The 19,416-nt window shown below is 42.6% G+C and overlaps 1 long non-coding RNA gene across 1 annotated transcript in view; it reads right to left on the bottom strand.

Moving 5' to 3' along the window:
- The window catches only part of LOC146811112 (uncharacterized), a 36,127-nt gene extending 21,074 nt beyond the window's left edge, over positions 1-15,053 (bottom strand). Inside the window, exons 1-2 of the long non-coding RNA XR_014965779.1 lie at positions 14,962-15,053; positions 14,813-14,877 (exon numbers count right to left, since the gene is read on the bottom strand). This is a non-coding gene — a long non-coding RNA (uncharacterized LOC146811112). The remainder of the gene's footprint in view (positions 1-14,812; positions 14,878-14,961) is intronic.
- Between the last annotated feature and the right edge of the window lie 4,363 nt (positions 15,054-19,416).

The following is a 19,416-nucleotide window of genomic DNA, read 5'->3' as shown; positions in this document are numbered from 1 at the left end:
AATACTTTCCATTCCAATCCAATCCAACATTACATAAACAATTGAGATAGGTCACGTAACTATCTAAAAAAGGCATGTTGGGCACAAGCCAACCAGTTGGCAAACGTGCCCGGGAAGGTGTCATTGGTGTAAGTATGAGCTGAGAGGAATTTCACCTGAGTAATCAGGAAATGCTTTGGTAGATTGGCTGGATAGTTGGAAATAAATGTATGTCTGGCAAAGTTTATAGTGTGAGCTCTCTGGTTCAGTGTGAATGGTGTTATTTAGTACTGCCTAAAGAATCTAAACAAACTCTCATATAGTTCTAGGTTGACACGTTCAATGAATTTCTCACCTAGAGACCCGGTGTGACTTTGAACTGAATTTGTACTAAAGACCATTTTATTGATGTTGACTTCTAGTTTGCTAACACAGTTGAAGCTTTGGAGAGCATTCATAGGCATCTGCAGTCCATAAGCAGTGATATCAGATAACGCCGTCAACTGCATATTGTCGAAACTATGCAGTTTGCGGTAAAATAAGCTCACAAAGTGTAGCTGGTGGGCAAGATAGGCAGTATACAGACTGTGTAGCAGAGGGACAAGCACACATGCCTGCTTGAGGCCACGGTTGTTTAATATGAGCGGCAATGCATGTCTAGCCCCAACTGGATCTGAACCCAGGTATTTTAATATAAAGACACCACCTTACTCAAAATTACTTTATTGTCTGGGATGCTGCAAGAAGGTCATAATCCAGTCTGCAGGGGTAGAATCAAATGATTCTTGTCAGACCATGCCTGTAGATCCTTCAAGAGCAAATATACATAAAATGTTGGTTCAAAATCTAAAATGGCATAATTTCTAGCGATAAAGGGATCACCTTTCACACATGATCAGGTCCCTCAAAAAATTCAGGATGTCAGAATGTTCAAGGCATGTGCGATAGAGAGGAGCCAAAAATGAGACCAAAAGCTCGCTTCAGGTTTGAGCAGGGCGGGAGGCAGGCCAGCGTGGCATGTGAAGCCATCAGTATGACTTTCAAAAGCAACTAACTACTGTGTAGTTTGAAACAATTACTGGGCCAGTGCACGGGGGCAACAAAAGTGTCTTTGTGGATCCTTTTTAAATATAAAAGCTGGCTATGTAGATTCCCCAAGATTCCGATGAGACAATATTTTATTGAGACTTATATGTCTGCATTGAGCATGTTAATGAGTTTCCAAAGTCTGTTGGAATCTCTAGGATTATGGATAGCAAAACATTTGCAAAAGCCGGTCATAACACGCCCTCTTTGCTTTGTAAATTGACTTCCTGTATTCTTTTCTTATATTAGTGACTTTTTTTAATTATGCATTATTTGAAGCCTAATTTGTTTTTCTTTACACAATGTTTCCATCTTAGATCACCAGGAAAACCCGCTGCAAATAGAAAGTGTATTATATTTACCACTACTGAAAGGTGCAGAGGAAAAGGATGCTAAATTCGGTAAGCTGTTAAAAATATGGTTTGCTGTCAAAATATTTTCCGGAAAATTTGACTGCAAAAAAGCTGTCAAAATGTCTCCTGAAGAAATTGAATGAAAATTTGTGGCTGCAAAAAAAAAAAATCAAAACATAATATGCCTTACAGGGCAAACATAAGTGTAATGGAAGCAGGAGCAAGAGGGAATCTTCATGCTAAGGTAAAGGGGAACATTTATTGTGATCTGGTTAAGGGGTGGGGGACAATTAGGGGGTTTTAGCACTCGGGAAAGCTGTTAAGGTGTAGGTAGGGGTTGGTAATGTTCAGGAATTTATGTTAAAGGGTAGTTAGGTGCTTTTAGTGATCTGCATTAAGGGGTGTTTTGGGGTTTTTAGGGTTCAGGGATAGGTAGCGGAAAAGGATAGTAAGTAATTTTCGGTTTCAAGGAAATTAGTGTTAAGGGATAGTAAGGGTTTTTACGGTTCAGGCAAGAGTTGGAATCAGGTAAGTAAGAGGTTTTTACATACGTTAAGAGTAGCATTGAGGGATAGTAAATGATATTTTTTAGTTTAGAGTAGGGTATTACTAAGGGGTATTTTAGGGTCTTTAGGGCTGAGCAATGTGCAGCATAAAAGGGTAGTAGTTCAGGGAAGGATGGCAACAAGGGGAAGTAGCGGGTCTTTAGGTTTAGGGAATGGTATCATAAAAGGTTATTAAAGTGTTTTTAGGGTACAGGCAAGGTTAGCATTAAGTGGTGGTACAGGTATTGTTAAGGTTCACATAAGTGTCGCAGTAAGGGTAAGTAAGTGTTTTTAGGTTCAAGGAAAGGTAGATTTAAGAGGTAGTAAGGAATTAGTAGGGTTCAGGAATTAATTGTCTTGGGGTAGTTAGGTACTTTTATGATTTAGGGATGGGTAGTGTTAAGGGGTAGTAACGAGTTTGTAGAGTTTAAGGAAGAGTAGCATTAAGGGTAGTGAGAGGCCTTTAGGTTTGTGGTAAACATAGTGGTAAGGAGTAGCAAGGGGTTTAGGTTCACGGAAGGGGTAACTTTAAAGAATATTAAGGAGTTGGTAGGGCTAACAGGAAGTAAAGATTGTCTAGGGTTCAGGGAAGGGCAGCATTAAGGGATAGTTTGGGTTTTATGGGTTCAGGGATCGGAACAGTTAAGGGGGTTATTAGCATTCAGTTAGATGCATGTAAGATTCCATGTAATAAAAATGACTTAAAATTCAAAAACATTTAAATTGTCATATGCAATAATAACGGGTACAACATTGTTATCTCAACCATTTCACCTAGACTTTAATGTAGTTGACATTTTGAATGTCGACTTTATTACATATAAGCAACAATATACTCTCAAGTGTAATCTTCTACTGACCATTCATGTTCTGCGACTAGTTGTTGGAAATTATCTTTGAGTGCTCTGATGGGTGCCTGCCAGCTTAAGGACAATTGAAGTCCTTTCTCGGTGGGCTAGTACAACTGGCATCCCTAGATTTGCGGTGACCATTCCTGTTCTGGGTTGGAGACTCATGTGTGAGCCCATGTATCAAAGGAATGATGCTAACTTCACTTCAATAAGCAAAAGGATCCAATTGAATAAAGATATAATCAAGACCAGCATGCCTCTATGGGAGATGTAAGTGAATTTGTTTGGTGATCAAGTGGAAAACCACTATTTACAGCCTGCAGAACTTAATGAGTGGAGCAGTTCTCTGTTAATTGTGTTGTGCCTTTGTTTTAGGATATCATGAGTTGGGATTTTCTAAAGAAATTTCATCTGATCGGTCATCTATTGGTGTTATTGTGAGATTATTTCAAGCCCCCTACAAGGTTTAATGCAACGTCCAGCCAGTCTTTGCCCACCTTTCCTAGAACAAATTCGAAGTCATCAATAATAGGTTTAATTTCATATTGGTGTGAATATAGAGTGTTACAACAATCAATTTCTTTATCTTGAGTCAGCCAGTGCTTTTGACTACTAAGATACTATTGGACTTGTGCCACAAGAGAAACGGCAGAAAGCACCTGCTAAACAATTAAAGATGAAGGTACCCAGACTGCCAGTTGGCCCTCCCTTATGTAGATCATGGGCAGTTGTGGGGAGGGTGGGGGGGGTTGCAACCTTTATATTAATTTAAATTGATATGATTGGTTCAAGTTTTTTGCAAGCACGTGGTAATATATTTACCAAGGAAATGTAAGCATTCAGAGGTTCTTAAAGGTATAGTTGAGGCCTGCAACATTCCATAATATAAAAATAAAGTCAAACAGTTTGCTGCACTGTGGAGGAGTGTCTAACACGACGATTGCTGTACTTGTGCATCTGTGGTTGCAATCCAGCTCCTGCATATTTTTAATCTAGATTTGGAATTAACCAGCCATCTTACTTGAGACTAGTCAAGATGAATTTGTATTCAGTCATTAAACACTGGCGACTGGTTGCCTGGGCACTGGCTGTCTTTCAGGACGGATGAGCGGCTTTTCCTACCAAAGTCACTTGGCGTGTTACATTAGCCGTTTCTTTTTCCTTTATGAGAAATTGGGAGGGAGATTTTGGTTGTTTGATTGTCTGAAGAGCATGCCCCAATTCTAAAGATGCTGATGTCTGATAGATCCAATGCTATTTTGTCAGAATGCCAAGTGGCTTTGGTGTCAAAGTTTGATTTCTTACAGTTTCAAAGAATAAAACCAGTATAGTCCATAGCCGTGATGGTCAGACGACTGACACAGGGGCAGATAGACAACAGTTTAATGATTCTACCCCCGTTCAATAGGTCTTCAAACACCTGTGACTCATAATCTGGATGCAACAGCAAACATTTGGGGGTAAGAGACAAAATAAAAGTCGAATTGTAATTTTCTTGTCTAGTGCTGGGTAGGTGGTCGTGGTTATGAAAATGTCAAATGGGAGATAGAGGAGCTCAGTTAACTTAATCTCATCGGGTTTATTGGCTTATGTAAAAAGGGCTTGAGAGGTTCAGGAGATCTTCACCGCATTGGATCTTACTATATGGGTGTTGATCGATCAGTACGATAAGGCTATAGTTAATATGCATTTTAGAATCTTCCTGGGGAGACCAGGAAGTGTTTGTAGTCTGGTGCTTCCGGTCTGAATAGAGTAAAAAGAAAGACCAAGTGGGTTTAATGAATTGCTTATTGACTGAAGAAAAGGTGTTAATATTTCCCTACCTATAGTGCTACTAATGCGAGAAAAGGGGACTTCATCTCTTATAGATGGAACCATTGTATGGCATGGGAAGCTGATGAATCTGTGATTTACACCAAAGTTTGTTTCTACAATTGGGAGACACCAGTGGAACGTAACAATATAGTATAAGTTCCTACTGATATTGGATCGTTAACGCAGATAGGGGCACATGCATCAAAGGTTTTGGCGAACGCAAACGGTGCGATTTGCAAAAATCGGCCGTTTGCACCCCCAAAAAGGCCTTTTGCGATGCATTAAAGTATAAGGCACTCGCAATTTAAGAAATCGCAATTTATTGCGATTTCTTAAATTGGGATTGCATTTAAGGAATCGCAATTTGCGATTCCTTAAATACAATGCTAGAAGCACTTAGAAATAGCGAATTTGCTATTTGGGGACACAAAATACAGAGAAATTACTCTGGTCTGTATTTTACAAAAACCTTGAAAAATGCACTAAAGTGCATTTTTCAAGGTTTCAGGTTACACACATACATGCCCTTGAGGCATGTGTGTGCGCAACATGGGTGCACATCACAATTTCAGGGGTGCAACAGGGTGTCAGTTTGACACCTTTGAACCCTTGAAATTGAATGTGCAATTTGCGAGTACCTATTGGTACTCGCAAATTTCGCATTCAATTTCCCATTCAGTCCTATGGGCCTATAGGCCCATAGGAATGAATGGGAAGCCATTCCTTAATTGCGAGTCGCAATTAAGGTATGTTTAGGAATCGCTACTTTAATAGCAATTCCTACATGCATAGGCTTTTGAGAGCCCTTAATTGCGATTCCTTAATAACCGCAATTAAGGACTCGCAAAAGCTTTCTTGATGTATGCACCTGATAGTCCTTATGGAGTTCAGAAAAATACCTTTCTTATCATAGTTTAATAACTTCTTTAACCTTTTGTGATTCTTCCTGTGGATAAGGGGATGCCTCCGATTATAGGTTTTGCCTTTTCTGGGTCTATTCTAGCAGTAGAGACTTGTGCACTCAACGGCAAGAGTATTGTCCCCATTCCCTTCATCCTTGTTGATGATGTTTTATGCAGTAAGAGTGTTTACATTTTTTATGCAGCATACTTATTTACATATTTTCCTGGCAGTGGAATGTTGAGATCTGAGGATTCTGTAGCTGTTGCACGAGTGATGACTGCTATGGGCTCAGATGAAAGGGGTGGAGAAATATCCCAATTCCAAGCATCCTTTTCAGTGAAATTTGAAGTAAAAACCTTTTGAGAATGCGCTGATAATTTTGCATCTTGCCCCAGTGGTCTTGCTTGCAACTCAACTCTCAATTGCATTGTTGCTGACTGCTCTTTCTTGGAGTGATCTTCCAGTTTCGTGAACATAACTAGGGAACAGTTACAGAAACGTAGTTTATTTTAGGCCTCTTAACCCTGCTGTCAATAAGAGACGTGAGCTTTTCCCCGAATAGAAACTGTAATTTGCTAGTGTTTGTAACAGGCCCACTTATATATGAAACTTGTCAGATTGCAAGGACAAAGCCTCACTGTATGTGACAAGTGAATTAGGTCAGGTGATAAATAGGTCTCCATTTGTATTACTTGAAATAGAGGTGGTAGAGGGCGAGTTAAGGTTCTGATTTGAAAGGGAAACCCAGACAACCTAAGTAGTTCATAGAAGTCTAAAGTGTTTAATTCAAAAATAGCCAGCAAGCATTCAAAAATAAGAGTGGTAATTGGATAGTAAAAGGACCAAAGCATCTCGGATTAGTTGAGATCACGTAAGGCTGAAATCCATACATTTTGGTGCTACGTTGATTCTCGGTTTTTAACCCCTTCAGTGCCCATGACGAGCTGGACTCGTCATGGGCCGCGGTGGCGCTGTGCCCATGACGAGTCCAGCTCGTCATAGACCCCGCCCGCTAATGCAACGGCCGGCACTGGGCGGGGAAAGGGGCGGGCACTGAAGGGGTTAATGCAACTGAATGGAAGCAAGAACAGTGATAAAACTGGACTCCACAGATAGGCGATAATGCAGATTTGCCAGGCTATTCTTGTGGGAAGAATGCAAGAAGACTTCGATAGAATTATACATATATTACCAGTAAAAGCTGATTTTACTACTTCCCGAAATCCTCGCTTTGATGTGTCAACTTCAGAATGAGTCTATACTTACTAGAATGTTTTGGCTAAAATGTGCAGTGTACAACATAGGATAGCAGTATGGAAACTCTTTCAAAATGTGTGTAAATTTGCAATACTGCTAAAGCTTTACTGGGATGCATTCAGGTACATAGCCAAATTCACAATTGATTAATGAAATATAGCATACCACATTAAGGTACATATGCTAGCCTGCTATGTACCTAGTATTGTATTACTCTCCTCTGACCCCTTGTCCTGTAATTTTATAATTATTCATGTTTGTTATTCTCACTTGATGTCGATATTGCATTTATTACCTGCCTTCCATCCTTTTGTAAAGCACTCTGATATCCTTCGGGACCCTGTTCACACTATATAAAACTTCATAAATAAATAAATAATAAATAAATATGTGATTTGCATTTTTGTAGTACGTATGCAGGCATTGTCATATGGACCCAATTCATTGGCCAACACTTGCACTCATCTGTCAAGCCTGGCCTCCAACAATTCAAAGTGTAGTTTGGTGATGTAAACATGGAATCTGCATGGACAATCAAGGTAGTTATTGCGTGAAGTGAACTCTGTAACCTTTGGAACAGAATAAAGAATTCCTCCTCCTGAGTTTCCACCCAGTTCGGCATAGGGCATCTGCATGCCAATTTTGCTGAAAAATGAGGTATCTGGATTGGCCAGACCATGCAGATTTAACGACCGGGCATGCGTACATTCAAGCCTGTGGTATGGCAGTGGTTACATGTCAGACTACATTAAAACAACTTTATGGGATCAACATATAAAAGAGCTTTAAGAAGCACTACTGAGACATGAGCTTTGGCTCTGTTAAATGTGGATTATTTTTAGTACAGGTATTGATTGGGCAGAAGTAGTCTGCTACCATTGTAAATAAAAGTGCTTGTATTGCACTTTTTTCATTGTGGGGCGGATTATGCTCAACACAGCAGGACTGATTTGGTTCTAGTGATAACCCATTGACAAAGGCTATATTTCTGATCCTTGTTATAAGAAATGTTACATCAATGGCAGTAGGCCATATTATTATTGTAAATATTATATGCAAAAGCCAATAGGCTTTTGAGGTTAGATGGTTACACTGTTCTAAAGCCTGAAGACCAGTATTTTGTTATAGACAAGTGTTTTGAGTTAGTTACCCCTGTGACAACCGTATGGGTAGAAGACTTACATTTTGAGAATGCTTATTATGCCGCATTAGGGAGGGATTGTATATTGTTTTGCCAACAGCAATTTGTTATGTAGTTGTAATTTCCTGGCTGCAGCTGATGTTGGACTTGGCCCTTTCTATATGGTCATCCCCCAACTTTTTTCCTTCTCTGCCCATTTTCTAAACCCGTTTTTCTTGGCTTTTAGTACTCTGCGCAATTTACCACTGCTATCCAGTGCTAAAGGGCTTGTGCTCTCTCCTATAAACATGGTGAACTTGGCTTTCACCCGATTGACACATTTAATTTATCTGTAAATCCCTAGTAAAGTGGTACTACATGTACCCAGGGCCTGTAAATTAAATGCTACTAGTTGGCCTGCAGCACTTATTGTGCCACCCACTTAAGTAGCCTTGTAAACATGTCTCAGGTCTGCCATTGCAGCCTGTGTTTTGCAGTTTTAAACTTGCATTTTGACCTGGCAAAATAAACCTTTCGCCAGACCTATACCTTTATTTTTAATACATATGTCACCCATTGGGTACGCCCTAAACAGTCCATCCGGCAGGGTGAAGTGTATTTAAAAAGTTGGACATGAACTATTAAGTTTTACGTGTCCTGGTAGTGAAAAACTCTTAAATTAGTTTTTTACTACTGCAAGGCCTGCCTCTACCATAGGATAACATTGGGTTACCTTATTATATATAATAAGTGATACCTCTCAGTTTCCAACAGGTAGGAATGTTGAATTTGGTGTCTAAAGAACTGTTATTTAAGACCGTCTTTTATGGTAAAGTCAGATTCTCTCGCAGGGGATTTTCATGTATAGTCATAAGTTAAAATAGTCCGGCCCGCCTGCAATATATCTTCTTAAGTGCCGAAGTTCACCTTTCTTCAGGAAGGCCTTGAATAGTCCCTTAAGAAAGTAATTATGCAGCCTTTAGAAATAGGCTACAGTAGACAAAAGTCTTCATCTTGTTGCAACAAAAGGTGAATATACAATGAAGCATTCAACTAATGCATGACAAACTATGTAAGGTAACAGAGAAAATCCTTCACAAACCCTTTTTAATGTGAGAGAAGGATGAAGGATGTGCAGGGCAGTGTAGCCCATAGGCTACCATTATCAGGGAAGAAAAAGGAGACTGTGCCTTTAAGAAATGTGTGACCTCCAATATCCCATCATGCTAAGCCAAAGGCAGTTACCACAGTTCTTTTTTCCTGGTCCTGCTGATAGGACCCTTGGAGCATTGAACTCAAACTTTTTAGAGGTTTTTTTCTTCAAACTCTAGCTTTAAAAATCTGTGATTACTGCTTCACTCCACACATTTGGTCTTCCTCTAGTGATTTTTGTCTTTTTTCTAACAGAAAAAAGGCGGTATTTTTCTGCATTGAAAAACCTTCTTCATTTGACAAATGTCCTCTCTGTGGCAGGAAAAAGACCAAAACAGACCCTCATGAGGTCTGTATCACCTCCCTGTCATCTTTATATCTACCTGCCTCCTGTGACATCTGCAAGATATTTTGCAGGCGAACCCTGCATGACAGGGAGAATATTCGCCTTCAAAGCAATAAGGAAATAAGACGCCAACAAGCCAGTAGGACCTCTGAGCGAGGGGAAGGTAATTCTTCTACCAGAGCTCTTCCCTCAACCTCCAGTGGTCGTGGAATGTCTGAGTTGTTTTTAAGGAAGAGAACACTTTCAGTCCCGGTCGAGGCGGTCGACGTCGAGAGGAGGTACGGCACCGACATGCTCGTCATCGAGGACTGGCTCTACATCGCACAAACGTCGCTCTACATCAAGGCACCCACCTGCGACATCGAGACCATCTACACATCGTTAACCGACGACAAGAAGTGCCTCAACGTCGAGGGACTTTGATTCGCCATCGCCCAGAAGGAGACACTCGACGTCGAGAGCCATAAGTCGAAGGGGTGGGCGACGTTGAGAAGGCGATTAACGTCAAGACGACAGTGGAACTCAGCGTAGAAATGTCCTTGATGTCAAGAAGATCTTGGAACCCCTCTAAAAGAAGGAGAATCTTCTCGTAATCTGACTTGCAACATTCCAGATTGCCTTCTCTGTTAGAGGTGCCATCTTCTCCTGTTCCTATCTCTCCAACTGTATCTCTGCCTTTATGGCCTACGCCTCCTAGAGAGTTGCCGGCTCCACCAGCTCCGCTCCCTCCTGTGTTGCCGGTTCTACCAGCCTCTTTACCCCTAGTGGCTCCTCTGCATCCAGTGTTGTCGACATCACCAGCTCTACTGGCAAATGGCATCTCACCACTTCCAGTGCCGAAAGTACCGAGCACTCCGGCCCCCAAGGGCTCCCGGTCAAGGTCGGGCCAACGCTCACGCCATGGCCATCATCCATCTGGGTGTTCCTCTACTGGATCACGGCATTCTTGTTCGCATCACAGATCACGCTATACATCAAGGTTGTGATCTCGCCATCATCATCATGGGGATACGTCCTCTTCCACCAGGGACTATTCCCCTACCTTGTTAGATTCTCCTCAACCTCCTTCCACACAGGTAGATGACATAGCTACCTCTCAAGACGTTCTGGTGAGAGGTGCAGCTAAGCTGAACATACCAATGGCTGTTCCAACACCATCTACCTCAGTGATCTTCGAGACGCTCCACCAAAATACAGCCTCAAGACCTTGGCTCCCATTAGTGCAGGGTCTACTTGAGCCAGCCATGGACTTGTTTTTTACCCCAGCTGTGACAAAGTTGGCGCCCTCCAGGCTCCAGAAAAAATATCGACCTCTGGATCAAGGTTTGTTATTTCTGCCTTCTGACCTACCACCTGACTCCATGGTAATTCTAGCTGCTTGCAAGTCTCACGTCACATCTCCTTTTGCCACTTCCCCTCCACATAAGGAAAGTAGAAGATTGGATTCTTCGCGTCACAAGGTCTGCAACACTGCAGCTACTTCAATGAAGGCGGCCAGTGCAACAATCCTTTTGGGCAGATACGACAGAGCCTTGTGGGATTCCATTCTACATTTTGTCGAACACTTTCTAAAAGTAATATGTCTCTTTACTACGAATGCGCTTTTCACGCACTCCATTACAACGACTTGCTGTAGGGGGCGCACTGGACTTACGAATAGTATTAGTTACTATTCAAACTCCAGTTTGTGCAATAGTAGGGAAGGTGTTGGATTGTAAATTCAACACCAGTGCGCCCCCTACAGCAAGTCGTTGAAAAGACTTGCGAAGTAATGGTTTGCATTGAAACAACAAGGTCGTTACAACAACCGCTTTGTAATGTAATGCATTGTAGCGCATTCGTAGTAAACGATGTCTCCCCGTAAAAGATCATCCAGTGGATTTTTTAGAAATCTTCCAAGAAGGTGCCATGGTCTCTAAGCAGATCATTATTGCAGTGGCAGATTTCTCTCCTCGTTGCTCACGGTTACTTTCATGAAGTGTCCTTGCACAGACATGCATGGCTCCTACTGACATCATTAAATCCTGATGCTCAGCTGCGTATCCAGAGCTTGACATTTTCTGAGTCAACACAGTTCGGCACTCACGCTGATGACGAAATGGCAAAGATGAAAATGGAGATGGACACTTTAAGAGCTGTAGGGTTTGAGAAATACAAGGACCATCGCAGATCGTCCCAACCCTACCACCATCGCTTCTCTTCACAGAGGGTTCAAACTCCTCAGTGGCAGACTGGGAGATTGCAGCAGCAGCACCAAAGGTCCTACCAACATCAGCGCAAGCAGCAAGGGGATGTGCGGCCCAACAACCTAACCAGGGGGGTCGACAACCAAAATCAAAGGATTGAATCCTCTTCCATTACCCACTCCGGTAGGGGGAAGCATCTCATATTACCTGGCGGAGTGGCAGGCCATAACGACAGACATCTGGGTTTTGAATACTGTCAAAAATGGGTATGCTCAGATATATGGCCCCACCACCGTCCATTCCACCAAAGTCATCCACCCCTCAACTCGACTTTCTAAAAAAGGAGGTAGACACTGAGTCACAAGAAGGTGGTGGAGCCTGTCCCCCTTAGTGAATGGGGAAAGAACATTTACTCCAGGTACTTCCTTGTACCTAAAAAGGACAAATAAGAGTACAGGCCCATTCTCGACCTCAGGATCGCCAACAAATGGATTCGTAATGAGGAGTTCAGGATGCTGACTACACCAAATATACCCTCAGTTTCACCAGGGAGACTGGCTTTGCTCCATTGACCTGCGCGATTCCTATTTTCATATTCCCATCACTAAGAAACATCGTGAATTCCTAAGATTTGTTGTGGAGCAGGACCACTACTAATATGCCGTCCTACCGTTGGTCTCAAGTCACTGTCTAGGATATTCTCCAAGTGCATGGCTGTGGTGGCCACACATCTTTGAAAACACTGAATCTTTGTCTCCCCTTACCTGGATGACTGGTTAATCAAGGCATCCACCTTTCCAGAGGCCCAACTACCTTTCAAATGGACTTGCGAAATCCTCCATCGGTTGGGTCTTCAAGTCAACTTTCTCAAGTCTATGCCAACACAAGTCCAGAAGTTGCATTACTCAGGTGCTACCATAGACACAATTCACGCAAGGGTGTGCCCTTTGGAGGAATGATGCTCGTCCATTCTCCAGAATTGTCACTCTCTCCAGCGACTGTGTCGTCCAACAGTCAAAATTATCGCCTCACTTCTCACTTTGATGGCCTCTGCATCTTTCTAAGTTCCAACGCTCGCCTCCACATGAGATCTTTCCGGAAGTGTCTGGAAGACTAGTGGGACCAGTTATCAGGAAAATGGGAAGGCAAGATCACTCTCTCCCCTCATGCCATCAGGTCGCTCAAATGGTGGTGTTCTCCGAGCATCCTGCAGGGGATGCCATATCACCAACATGATCCAACACAGACCATCGTGACAGATACCTCGCTCCTCGGATGGGGAGCCCACATGGGCCACCTGCAAATACAAGGCTCATGGTCTCAGAAGGAGAGGACATACCACATCAATCTCCTAAAGCTCCGCCAGTCCATCTGGCACTCGAAGCGTTTCACCCGCCATTCACAGCCGACAGCTGGCTTGTTCAGATGGACAATACAACCACCATGTGCTGTCTGAAAAAGCAGGGGGAAACAAGGTCCAGAGCCCTGTCACAAGAGTCCCAGATGATCGGGCACTGGCTCCTCACCAGGAAACTGAAGATAACAAACAGCTACTCACCTTCAAGGCGTTCAGAATGTCCAAGCGAATGCGCTAAGCAGGGCTATTGAAGAAAACAATGAATGGGTGTTGAAAGAAGATGTCATACAAGATATCTTCCGCTTGTGGAGCACACCTTCTATTGACCTTTTCACCACAGCAGAAAATAGAAAATCAACGACTTCGCCACCAGGTTTTACCATCCAGAATCATTAATGAATGCCCTATGGGTCCAACAAATTTCTCTACGCTTTTCCACCAATTCCGCTGATTCCGGCAGTCCTGTTCAACTAGCATCCACGACAGCCAAGATGATCCTCATTGCACCAGAGTGGCCAAGACATACGTGGCTCCCCGACCTTCTTCACTGGTCGCTTCATTCACATCTCAGGCTAACATGCCGGCCAGACCTCTTTACGAAATTCGGAGGACAAATGTTACACCCCAACCTCTCCTCCTTCAATTTGGCAGTATGGTACCTTTTAAGTCACAATTCTGAAAATGCCACTGTTAGAAAGTTAATCACTAGGGATTTAGGCCCAAGAGGTTAGGTTCTGGCAGGGACGTATTTATATATAAGACAAAAAAAGGGGGCATAGGCCTGAACCCGATTTATTTCAATAAGTGCGTTTTGATTAACGCTTGGACAAAACCATTAATTTTAGTTTGCACCGGTATTTTATTTTTACCTTTTCTTTAAACTTCTTTAGTACTTTCAATATATACTCAACACAGAAAAAAACCGAAAAGCCTACATGCAAAAGTCCATATGTGCATTGTTAATTCACATAACATTAAACAACAACAATTAATTTGACTAAATACAATGAAAAAAATACATTAATAAATAAACATCCAACAGTTTAAATGTTATTGTGCTAACCTTAGCAACAGAATCTGAATGCTGATCCTTAGCTGTCTCAAAGGGCTTTCGCGTTAGATTTAAACAAAGGAAGGGGGAAACACAGGGAACACTTCAGTGTCTCATACAGGGAACTATCCTCCATACACAGACTAAATTAAATTTAACATTCCTCTGCGTTCTTATCATGTGCCAACGCGTTTCGAGTCTCGGGCATTTAATACTGGGACTCTCGTCAGAGCTCTTGAGTTTAACAGCGGTGTTGCTTGTCTAAAGAAATAGATGTATAAGAAAAAGATTTTCGAATTAATAATTTAGACTCCCTTCTTTTATTTCATTGTTTCCTTCTCACAGGTGTTTTTTTTCTCTACCTTCCGAGTGATGTTCCTCGTCTCGACTCGTGCGCTTGTGTCTGTTTAAAAATGGGGACAGTATTTATACATTGTCTCACACTATTTGTTTACGTACTGATGGCCGTTTTTGAGCTACATTATATGTCACCATTTTTCCTACCTTATGCTACAGCTGAGCAATTCCTAATACTGCTCGTCTCAATTTGTATTGCTGGGGCCGTACTGTCAAAGAATGTTAATGTGATGTTAGTTCATTTATGCTCTTTTAGCACATGTAAATCGCTAATGTGTATCACTAAAAAGCTTTTTGGTATACCTGAAGACGGGGTGCTTTCTTTTCTCGATCGTTCTTAGTCCTTGCTAATCGGTCCGATATTTTTTCAAATGCTGAAACACATTTCGCTTTATTAGCTAAGTGTTTAATTCACAAAAGCAATGTGTCAAAAAGATTTATGGTTATGGCGTACCTCTGCGCAATGTTTGCATGGTCGCATCTTCTTATGCCGACTTTCAGTTTAGTTACTCGCGTCTTCTGAAAGAAGAATATCAGAGCGCATTTAGCGTTTTTGTCGATTATTGTTCGTATATTTTTTAAGATATTAAACGGGCGGCATACCTCATTCTTCGTGCATTTGTTTTCATCTCTTCCTATCGCGTGATGCTCGGGCAGTTCCTAATGGAGGCACCCAAATATGGCTTCTCACTTAGATATATGGGAAGTGTAGTTTTTGCCTTCATTTTGGGCGGTCATAGCTTTAATGCTTTAGGATAAGCTTGAATATTGCATTATGGGTATTGTAGTGTTTATATTCTTGATAGCTCAGTCATGCTATTCAGGCCTGTCATTGCGCTATTAAATTTCAGAATTAAGTATGCTTCCTTATGTAGTAATGCACTCTCAATATCTGTCGGTGTTTTTGAGGACTTAAAGCTTGCCAATACTGTCCATTTAAATTGTGTTTCGTTGTGGGATTTCTCAACAAAGTTAATTCTTGACCTATGTTGAGTGATTCGAGTATTAACCTGCTGGTTAGTCTTCCCTATATAGATTTTCTTACAGGGACAGATTATTGCGTAGATTGCATTTCTTGTTTTGCAATTTGTGAACTCGGAATGTTTCCATTTGATGTTGTTATGAACAAACTCTGTGCCTTCAATGATGTTACAACAGGCTACACAGTTGCCACATTTTCGGTGGCCCCCAATTGGTTTCAAATTCCACTGTGCCAATAGGTCGCTTTTTGGCTTGGTTGTGGAAGTGTCGGCTCTCACTATTTGTTGGCCAATGCTGGGATTTTTCTTCCATGCGAACAGTGGTTTTGGAAAAGGACATTCCAGGTTCTCAAGCAGGTGCCAAATGTTCAGGATAATTTGTCAAAATTTGTTAGTGTCAGGGCCATACGTTGACACACAAACAAGTCTTTCTAGGGCTTTTTTCTCTTTTACTTGGAGAAGGCTCTCACAGGGCTTATATCTCGCACTTTTCAATCAATCAATCAAATAAAAGAAGGGGGTCTAAATTATTAATTCGAAAAACTTATTCTTATACATCCATTTCTTTAGACAAACAACACCGCTGTTAAACTCAAGAGCCCTGACGAGAGTCCCAGTATTAAATGCCAGAGACTCAAAACGCGTTGGCACAAGATAAGAACGCAGAGGAATGTTACATTTAATTTAGTCTGTGTATGGAGGATAGTTCCCTGTATGAGACACTGAAGTGTTCCCTGTGTTTCCCCCTTCCTTTGTTTAAATCTAACGCAAAAGCCCTTTGAGACAGCTAAGGATCAGCATTCAGATTCTGTTGCTAAGGTTAGCACAATAACATTTAAACTGTTGGATGCATGTTTATTAATGCATGTTTTTCATTGTATTTAGTAAAATTAATTGTTGTTTAATGTATTTGAATTAACAATGCACATATGGACTTTTGTATGTAGACTTTTCTGTCTTTTTCTGTGTTTGAGTATATATTGAAAGTACTAAAGAAGTTTAAAGAAAAGGTATAAATAATCAAAACGCGTTTATTGAAATAAATCCGGTTCAGGCCTATCCCCCTTTTTTTGACTTTTAGAAAGTTGCCATTTTCTGGTCCCAACCATTTGGTGCCTGCAGCCTGTGTTCTGGGTCACTTGACTAGGTGTAGCTGGCAGATGGTCTTTGTGTATTTCTCACAAACAGTGAGAACTAGGGAAATAGGTGGTGGCAGGATGAACCATCTCTGACTTGATGGGGTGCAGAGCTGTCACCTACCACACTTGCACATTTCAAAGTCTCTGCCTGAGAACACTCACAAAGAATTTTACACTAGTCTTTTATGTCCTCAGACAAGCTGGAGCCCTGGCAGGGAGGATGGAAATTCCAAACACCTCTCGGGCGGGAACCTCTAGAAGCTTCTCTTACTTCAAACCTCGGACCAAGTATGAAGTACTGCTACTTTGCTGCTATGCCGCCTGCTGCCCTGCTTGCTGAGAAGGAAAACTCGACCTACACCCTTCATCTCAGGTTTAAGTGACTCCAAGGGTTAGCTGACTGACCTCCTGTTCTGAGCTACAGGAACATGACATAAGCCTCCCTGCATTTGCCCTGCTGGCTGGACCTGCATCTGGACCTGCATCTGGACCTGCCTAAATCTGCTAGACTCTGCTGAAGTGAGTTTCTGATCCCCAAGAGGTGCCCCTCAGGTCCTAGACCCTTGTTGTATCAGTTGAGCTCCCTCTCCAAGAAAAGGAGAAGTCCTGTAGGTTTGGATTCGTCATAACTGCGAACTGGCCTGTTCACTCCAAGATCTTGCTGCCCTCACCACCCGCCAATGTGAAGCTCCGGTGAGCCAACTCTTCACGCCACAGCGACCGCCAGCAACTGCGGGCAACGTGAGAGCTAGTTTGCGCCACAGCATGAACCACCCAGGGTGACGACCACTGCAAATCTGCGACACCCAACAGGATCTTTGTGCTACAGCGATAACCGTTGTGATCCCAGCCTGCTCCACGCGGGCCCCTCCACTGCAAACGGAACTCTTTGCGATGGACTTGTGTGGGTAACACTTTCAGCTGGATTAACGTGGTTCTTGAATACTCTCCATTGCGGTCAGCCGGAACTTGGGACTTTCACCTGGCCTTGCACAAGGTGGCCTTGCAGTGCTTGGTAAATCTGCCTTTAGTGTTGTGTTGCTCTTGCATTACTTTGTGTGACGCAAGTGCAACACAACACTATGATAAATCCGGCCCTCTGTGCGATGACGTATGAGCATATATGAGCTTAAAGTCATAAAAACTGCTACCAGGCCACCTAATGATCATCAAGAGACCTCCCTACTTACAAGGCATGGAAAGGAGGAGGTGAGATATTCCCCGTAACAGAAAAAGGGGTTGTAATACTGACAACTAATAAATATAGCGCGGTGAGGATGTGGCTCTGTATTTTAAACTCCGATATTGCTATTCATATGAGTGAGCTACCCCACGTATTTGTGTGGTTAGTCAGCAGTGATGGTCAAAGATAGAAATAAACTTTGCTAGCTCCATATTATTGCACTTTTCTGGGTCATATATTAATTGTAAGTGAGTGATACTACAATGTGCAACGGGGGTACAGGAGATGCAAGCATTGTCATATGGGAGATCACAAATATGCACAAATGTCCAAAGCCTAGTTTGCCAGACTCTCATCGGAATCTCACAGGTGTTCCAAATCAACCCATTGCTGTCAACTTGAGCTCAACTTCGCTCCTTGGTATCAGGGCAGCCTATGCCTGCTAGTCCACTCCGCGGCCTCCTTGCGATGATTCCTCAGCATGCGACAGACGGCTGCTGCACCAAGTTGACGGCAAATGGATATCCTGTAGGGAAAGAGCAACAGTTTGTCTGGCTTCTTCTGTAGTCTCCTGCTGAGCGTATGGAATCATCAGCTTAACGTGTAGTAGGAGGAGCATTCGGCACTGATCTGAATGGGCGAGGGGGTAAAGAGATGTAAAAAAAAACAATAGACATACCTCCTCGCCGCTCATCTCCTGTGTCGTCTCTCCTTAGTCTGCCAACCAGGATGTAGCCAGGCTCCCCTGAGCCAATCACAACGCTGCATTGAGTGTTGTGATTGGCTCTCTGGAGCCTATCACAACGCTGCAATGCACCATTGTGATTGGTCTAAGCTCCGTAATTCGCCGCTCAGGCTGAGACTGCGGGCTTGTAATGCAGCCTTGATGGAGTACATGGTAAGTGAGCATGACTGTTTGATCAGCCCGAGACGGCCGGCCAAAGCGTCATGCGCACTTCGATGTGTCCACCACTCCCCCCTGCCCTGCTCTGTGATCAGAGCAGCCCCGCCCCATGCTGCCACAGCAGGAAGGAACAAATAAAATGATAATAACATTGTAATTATCATTTTATTTTTCCTTTCCTTCACTGCTGCCACGCAGTGGGGTGACGCTCCTCCGCTTTAGCAGAAGAGCCACCACTGGCTTTCGGGGAAAACAGCTAAATCTGATGGTTCAGGCCATGTGGCTCGTGTTGAGTCAAGAACATCCACATGTAGGATACTGACATGAAATGTATGTGTTACCTTCATGAATTTTACATCTTTCCCTGAACTGTGCCATTTGTCAGACCTTTAATTCAAAAATCTCCAATGGTAGGCATGCTAGGCTGAGTATAGGGAGGCTGGGTTTGTGAAAAATGCACCTCAACCATTGTCTGTGAAGGTGAAAAAAGCATAAATTGATTTTGGTCCAAGTCTCAACCACTGAGACTCTCACTTCAAAGGTGCAGACCTTCTAGAGGCAAATACCCAGAAAAGACCACAAATCCTGTGTCAATTGTCTCTACTCTGATGGCTGTATTTTGGGCTTCCCTGTCTTCAGCCTTGTTGATAATCAAATCCAAACTTAGTTCATCGGGAAACATCCTTTACAACACAGTCATTACATCGCACTACCTTTACAACGCAGTCATTACAACGCAACATCCTTTACATCGCATGTCACTACAACGCATGTCATTACAACGCATGTCACTACAATGCAGGCATTACATCGCATGTCATTACATTGCATACCATTACAACGCATAGTACC

The sequence above is a fragment of the Triturus cristatus genome, chromosome 7, assembly GCF_964204655.1.
Source record: "Triturus cristatus chromosome 7, aTriCri1.1, whole genome shotgun sequence".
Classification (NCBI taxonomy): Eukaryota; Metazoa; Chordata; class Amphibia; order Caudata; family Salamandridae; genus Triturus; species Triturus cristatus.
This window is presented reverse-complemented; position numbering and strand designations above follow the sequence as displayed.